General features: G+C 34.5%; 1 long non-coding RNA gene across 1 annotated transcript; it reads left to right on the top strand.

Annotated features, from left to right (window-relative positions):
- Positions 1-3449: 3449 nt before the first annotated feature.
- On the top strand, positions 3450-5196 carry LOC136802131 (uncharacterized). The gene is made up of 3 exons (XR_010845966.1): positions 3450-3651; positions 4198-4346; positions 4511-5196. It is a non-coding gene; the product is annotated as an uncharacterized lncRNA (long non-coding RNA).
- Positions 5197-8204: the final 3008 nt, after the last annotated feature.

The raw sequence follows: 8204 nt of genomic DNA, 5'->3' as shown, positions 1-8204 counted from the left end.
TGTCTGTGATCCCTCTGTAAAACCAAAGAATGAAAAAATCTTTCGAAAGGACTGGAAAAACTTTAAACAACAAGATTTTATTTTTGATTTTCTTAATATTGATTGGGTAAATAAATTATATCATATAACAGATGTTGATCAAGCTTTCAAAACTTTTTATGATCTTATCCAAGACCTTATTGATCAATATGTCCCAACTGTTATTGTGACCAAACGCCAACAAAAAAATCGGGCTAAACCATGGATCACCCACGGAATTATTAAGTCAATCTCACAACGTCAATTTTATTCTAGGAAATATATTCAAATCAAGGACCCTATTATGAAATCTTTTTACTATCAAAGATATAAAACATACAAAAATCTCATAGTTACTCTTACACGTAAGAGTAACAATAATTATTATTCCAGTTTTTTCTCTGTTCATGCTACAAATATTTTGAAAGTCTGGGAAGGGATCAGAGATATCATAGGATCTGATTCCAAATCTTCTCCTTCATCTATTCGTGTCAATGGCCATCTCAGCTCTGATCCAAGCATTGTTGCCAATGGCTTCAGTGACTTTTTTACATAAACTACTGCAGATACTGTCCGTTCCAAAATTGGTCCAACCAATCGTCACTTCTCTCACTATGTCAAAAATCGCATTAGGAACGAGTAGAATCGTGAGAAAAAACACGCGCGGGGCACATTTCAGATCGAAAATAAGTGGCCTCGTTTCCCATCCAAAAAATTCTACTTTTCCAGTAGGTTTCCAATCAAACTTTTTCTCTCTGCTATTTTTTATTGCTTTTTCTAGGACTTAAATCATTTTTTCAAGGTATTGTTTTATATGGATGTGGAGGATGAGCCTTTCGCTAAAACGATGTTAAAACATAGGTGTATTGGTTTACGTAATTAACAAGATTGTATTCTTATATTTCAGTCATTTGAGCTTCCATTTGAAAACACCGATATGCACGAAGTCACTAGATACCTCATTGCTGGAGGATTGGATTTCACTGATCTGTCCTCTATTGACATGTCTGTAAGTTTATTTTCTGATTGCACTTGGTTACACACATTTTAATAAGAACCAGTAAATTTTGGCTGAGGCTCAATTGTTCTTAATTGAGAAATTACGTATCGCTTCATGTTGTTGATATTTCTGAGAAAGCCCTACCGTCATACTAACGGTATTTTTCAATATGAAATTTATTTTGCTAAGAAAAATTCGAGGGAGAATTTTCTCCTATTCAGCTAAATGTTCTAAATTAATATTGAACTCTTAATATGTTAATCAATTTTCGTTACTAGATTTCAGAAAGCTTGTCCGCTGTTGATGGTGACTCCAAGAGGACGGACATTCAAGCGTCAATGAATACATGGCTGAAAAAGAATTCAAACCTTAAAAAATGCGCAAAGCATTTCGGCCGTTCGAAAGGCACATTTAATGATCTTTTAAAACAGAAGAAGGAGCCAAAGTCTATTGGACCTGGGACAATTTGGTATAACATGAGGAGATTTCTGGACGACAATTCAGAACAAGAACGGTTATACGAGGAAATCCGGTAAAGAGGTATACGACTCGGGTTTACATTAATAATATAGAATAAGAGGCTATAAAAAATATTTGACAAGTGGGGATAATCTGATAGATTCAAATGTCAATGAGAAACTCGTGAATTTTAAAGCTCAAAATCTTATTTCTTAAAGTCGAGACTTTTAAATTGATGACTTTTAGTCAGAAAAAAGTAGAACTCTTGAAATCATTGAACTCATTAAACTTTTTAACGTGTATCCTGATTCTATTCTAGATAATCAATTCTCTCCACGACAATCACAACCAAAAAAGGCCAAAAATGACGATTACAAACCAATGTTGAATTGGAAAAGAATAGACGGTTGATCTTTCTCTAAGTAGTTGAAGTTTCTTTTGATTGTGATTGATGAGAGGGTTCTTTGTACATTTCCTATTCTTTTTTTCCAGGTTCAACAATAAGAGGCTCAGAAATCCCTTACCAAAAGAATAAATAAAATTATTAGAATCGTGAAAATCTTCTTTATCTCTCTCGAACATTATTATTTTTACTCCCACCCGACGGGGGGGGGGGGGTACTTCAGTAATTTCGGTAATCTGTCTAGAAATTTTTAACTGCGTATCAAATAAACTTTTGAAATAAAATGTCCTAGGATCCTGCTAGATGATTCAATTTCCACTTCTCTCATGAATTATCGTCCACACGAGGATTTCCGATTATATTGAGCGGAGTATTAATAGGATGTGCCGTATCCCCAAAATAACCAGAATAGGTTTTGGAATTGTAGCACAATCACTGACAGCTTCTTGACTTTGACTTTGTGTCTACTCAATTCCTCCAGTCATATGAGTTGGCAAGTGCAAAGATATATATTTGCCATGCGAATTACATCACTGTCTGGCTGGGAATCCTCATATTGGACGGCAAGATTAATTTCCACTGCACAATTACGTCGCCGGCGTTTTGATTAAATTAAACAACTTCGTAATTTTCTGAAAGGTAAAGAAAAGTAGAATTAATCCGACACAATCATCGAACCACATCAAACTTGAATCGAACTCATCGAACATCAATCGAACCCTATCGAACATCAATCAAACTTCATCGAACAAAGAACAGTCATCGAACTAAATCGAACGTATCAAGAAATTTTCGTAAAGTACGATAGCTGTTCGATCGGCTTCGGTAATCGAACAGCTATCGTTCGATTTTGTTCCATGGTTCGATTACGGAAATCGGTTCGATAGGGTTCGGTTGACACCGCCTGGTTAATGCCTTATTTTGTATTTTTTCCATACTGTACATCTGTGCATTAGAAATAGAAAATAAATAAATATGAGAATATTATAGCCTTGATCACAAAAGGCTTTTGTATAACATTAATAATTAATTTTTGGACATGGTACATGGTACTGATTTTTTAATGTTTGAAGAAAATGTAAAAGGTGGTATGATTTATTTATCTTGTTAGTTATATAGGACACCAGATTTTGTTGTTTGTCGAGTTAGGGACCTACACTGCGATCTCAGTTTGGAAGTATCACGCACATTTTCCCGCCGAAAACATATCCGTTCTGCAAATTACCCGTATCTATATTTTTTGCCTTATCAGCGTTTATTTTTGTTTTGCTGCGTAAGCATATTTTGGTTTAAAAAACAACAGATTTTCATAATGCACACAGTCAAAGATAGGAAAGCATACGATACAAACCTCCAGGATGAAGATATCAAGATTAAAAAAGGAAAAAACACACAGCTTATGCACGGCTGCGAAGCTTAGAGAATCGCGCAGTGTAGATGGGGCCTTAAATCGCGTGTTTTTATTCGGGTGGCTGGCGGCCTCAAAATTTATCTTTTTTGCTCATTCTTGTTCCTTGAATTACGAAAAATTTTGAAAATCGGAGAAATTTGGAGAAGAATCCTCTCGAAACCAAATTCTTTGGAGGTAAAAAACCAAAAATCAGAAGTCAGAAAAGTGCATCCTACTTCGAGCAATGTGGAATTTTTTAGACTATAGTTTGAGGACACCTTCAAAGTATGCTTAAGGGATAAGCTGATGGAAATTTAATGCCCAAGCTTTAGAGAATGGATTTGGATGTTCTGGAAAGGAGAAAGATCATGCTACCAGCAGGTGAAAATTCTACATCATTGTCATTTTTTTCTGTGAAGCTATGTCTATTCGAAGATGCACTATATTTTGCGCCAGAATTATGTCACTACTGCTGTTTGTGAGTGGTTTTCAAAGGTGATTCTTGAAGTTTAAGACCTAGCTACTGCCTATAAATTACTTTTATTGATGTCAAACCCTATTTAAGAACCAAGCTTCATCATGTTATAGAATTTAAAGGCTAATTTAAAGCTTCATTACCAACTATTTTTGTATCCCGCGATATATAATAGTGCCACAATAAACAAAGTCTTTCCTTACAATCTGATTAGTAGCATTACTACGTAGAGCCAGCCATCCCTATTCCTAATAGGTAAAAATAATTCAACCTTCAGCTCTTAGTTGGTATATGTAAAATGCAAAAGTGACATTTATATCGCAGGGCGTAACTGTGGGTGAAAATGACTAGATTAGCTACAGAGTACCACAAGCACTCGGCAATTTTCTTGTCTGATTGATGGATATTTCAATAACAGACTTAACACAATCATTATTGTATTCCAATTTTAGGGAATTGACTGGCATGGTTTGTCAAGATTGCTCGTACGAAATGGCGCTGTGCGTTGAAATCCATGGGCTTGATAATGCATATTGTTCATCTTGACTTTTGGTCAGTACAAATAATCATTGTTGAATGTTCGTGCAATGGCTTAGATCTAGTAAGTTTTATTTTTAAAACTGGATGAACATTTTGTACAGTAACCTTTTCAACTGATTTTTTCACAAAACCTTTAAATTGTCAAACAATGTTTTGTCCAATTTCATTTTTAAATTGTCAATTTTTCATATGATTATAATAATTTTCAATCCTTTTTTTTTTCAGGTACAATTTATTGCTTGCAAACCGAATACTGATTTTCAAAGCAGACGTTATGATTACGGGTTGGGAAATGACATACACAGCAGAATAGAATTCATGTCGTGGCTTTATGACGTGGTAGATGACTTTCATGAATAGATTTCTTGGTATTTTAGAACATTAACTTATACACCTGACCTTTGTTATTTACATATGTTGATCATGGATGAGAAATGTATTAAATTTACCTTTTCTCACGATTATAATCTGATAATATAATGAATAATTGTATTTCATAATTATATTTAAACCTGCACTTTTTAGTCAGTCCATCATTCAATATATACCTAGACAAAGTCTATACTTTATTAAATTAACATTTAATGAAGAGTCCCCCATCGAGGGTGCGAATGTTGTATGTACCTTGTGTGAAAGATGACTGGACTGACAATATTTGATCGATGATTTTTAATTTATATACTACTTAGCATCAGCTGGATTAGTCCCCCATTTTCTTATTAATTGTAGCTTGAAACTCTTTTCATAATATTGGTAAACCAAAACTCTTTTTCAAACATTTTTGATAATGAAGCTTTTTACTTCTATAAAGGAATAGAACCTGAAGTAGAGAATTCTACAGCTAACAGGCAGGTTTCTTTGACCATCAAAGCCTAGAAAGCTTTTGGAACTTTTGGACCACCCTCCAGGCCTTAAACTTTCCATGAGCTTTTGCTTCACTAATTAGCATAATATTTAGAAAAATATTCTTGTTATTTAATATTGTGGATTATTTTCGATTGTTTTTTATTTTATATATCCTTATGTAATCAGTCATTATTGTACACCTATTAAATCCTCAACTGACTGAAAATATTTACAAGAGATGAATTAAAACCTAATGCAAGTCTTGTCAACGTTTGTAGTAATTTTTATATATCTTAAATGATGACACATTAGACCTTGGCCAAATATGTCTTGTTTATTTTGTAAGTAAACCCTCTCTTTTCACCTTTTTATTAGCAGTTCTAAGTAGCTGCATGGAATTTTGAAGACTTTTTCTTCCAGCTTTTAATTAGGTTGTTTTCAGAATTAAAAGAAACATACAATTGTATAACAATAGAAGCTTCTAAAGCCAACTAGGCCACGAGTTTGCTTGTTTTTTTTTTGTTTCCCGCGCAAATTTAACGCGGTTTGCCGACTGGAACTAGGATTTTCGAATGTTTTGGACCAATTCGAATGTTTCGTTTCCCGTGGATTCAGAATGGCGGTGCTAAAAGAAGAAACAACCGAAGCGAAAATTTACTGAAATAGGTGGTTTATTTTGGCTGAATACGCCTTTTTAAAAAATGACAATGACTTGCCAACTGTTAAAAAGGGAATTACCAGCCCTTAGTCTAATCAATGAAATATTTCTTTGACGTCAATCTCCATTCGTATTTCGAATCAGAGCCATTCTTTTGGTGACATGCAAGCCCGGGGGGGGCAGCTGGGCAAAAGGACCGACGGGTATGTGCGGGTCCTAAGGGTACCTTTTCCAACATCTTTAAAATGCACTGTAAGGGTCGGAAAAACTAGAGATGCACTGTAAAGGTAGAAATTTCAGAAAATTCTTGAAAAACCTAGATATTTTGACCAAAAATGCTAGAATTTTGACCATTTTTTGCACGAAAGGGATCGAAAATTTGGGGAAAATGCACTCTAAGGGTATGATTTTCACTGATTTTTGCTGCACTGTAAGGGTGCAATTTTAAAAGCCAATTTTTGGCCCGCACATACCGTCAGTCCGCAAACCCAGTGCCCCCCGGGCATGCAAGCTTGAAAGGCACGCTCTCAAAGACTGATTTTAGCAAAGAAAAGTGTTTTAATGGTATGATATTGATTAATTCTTTCTAAAGAAAGGTTCTACTTGCCTGTTAAAATGAAAAAACTTTATTTCATAGCTTAATACCCCTTCAAAATAGCAACTTTAATGAAGGGCATTAATTTACGCCCCTAAGCTTGCTCCTCCCGCCCTCTCGCCTACATAAAGCGCCCAAATCTAAAGCTTCGCGGGAATGGCTTGCGCTGAATAGCCGTGTATGATGGTTTGCTCTTATTTAGACCAGCACATTCTCAATTATGTTGTATTAAACCTGGAGAAGAATGTTGTCAAGAAAATAAGAGATTCAAACACATTAAAATCAAACCCATCAAACCCACACACAAGGACAATCCAGATTGCTAATGTTAGCCAACATGCTTTTGCATATAAGTACTCGTCAATGTTTAGAGGTGAGGCTGTTGATCATGAAAAGAAGACAAAAAAATCAACAGCAATCTTTAAAATTTTTTAAACTTTGGAACATGCTTTTAAAACCTTCTGTTGCCAGCTTTTCTCAGGATTGGCTAATTATTTTTTTTCTGATTTTTTGCACAAAGCTGGATCCAGATGTTAAATTATATTTCTTGGACATAAAGGATATCTGCAAAAATATTATGAAGCAGGTTCAACAAGCTCAACTGGTAAGCTAACATATTTCAAATGAAAAAATGTTATTGAATATTGAAATTTGAATATTATTTTTTGAATCTTTTTCTCTAAAATGACTCAGATTTTTTTATCTAATCATTACTTTTTTGTCTTTCTAATTAAGAAGATCTGTAACAAACCCGTTACTGAAAATGAAATATTGTAAAGACGACTGGTTAAGAGGCCTACCGTGCGCCTATAACTGTATGATTATTTCAAAGAGGTCGATAGACCTGAGAAATATATATTACTGTAAATTGAAAAAAACAAAAAAAACAAGCTACATGCTGAATGGACCTACCTGAAGATTGATGTAATAAAACAATTGAAAAATGAGAACAATAGTATGAAAATGCAGAATAATACGAGAACAACTCGAGAAATTCATGGAATCCGGCGATTCTCGGCTGTTCTGGCGATTTTTAGAAAGTTCCTGTACCAAAATCAGTTTCATTGAAAATTGAACCATGCTTAATCGTGGAAATTATTCTTATAAATGATGTTTTTGTTTGAAAAAAACAAAGACATGAAACGAAAAAATTCAATGAAAATCTGCAAAAACGGAAATTTCCGGTTTTTTTGGCCGGAAAAAACATTTTCTCAAAAATCTAATTCGGTCATGTTTTGAGCATTGCGAATACGCATCATTCTACAAAAAATCAGAGAAAAATAAGGATGAAAATTCAAGAAAATGTAAAAAAAAAACGGGTTTTTCGGCATTTTCAGCCGGAAAAAAATGTTTTTCGAAAATCTCGCTCCGTCACATTTTAGGTATTGTCATTTTGCATCAGTGTGCAAAATTTCATAAAAAAATATAAAGTACAGCTCGAAAAATTCAAGAAATACTGTCTTCCCGGCGAAAATAGGAGGTTGTTCCGGCGATTTTTGAATAGTTCCGGCTTCAAATATCAATTTTATTGAAAATTGAAACATGCTTGATGGTGGGCATTGCTATTAATAATGTTTTTGAGTGAAAAAACAACCAATTATAAGGAAAAAGTCCAATGAAAATCAAGAAAAACGGCGATTTCCGGCATATTTCCGGCATTTTCGGCCGGAAAATTTTCTTTTTCAAAAATCGGACTCGGCCATTGCCATTTTGCATCATTGTGCAAAAAATCAGAAAAAACTAATGAGGCAATCCCGAGAAAAGCTGGCAACAGACGAACAAGCGGACGGACGAACGAACGGACGAACGAACGAACGGAC

Source organism: Clytia hemisphaerica, unplaced genomic scaffold (assembly GCF_902728285.1).
Source record: "Clytia hemisphaerica strain Z4C2 unplaced genomic scaffold, Clytia hemisphaerica genome assembly, whole genome shotgun sequence".
Taxonomy (NCBI): Eukaryota; Metazoa; Cnidaria; class Hydrozoa; order Leptothecata; family Clytiidae; genus Clytia; species Clytia hemisphaerica.
The sequence above is the reverse complement of the archived record's forward strand: the minus strand, read 5'-3'. Positions and strand labels throughout refer to the sequence as shown.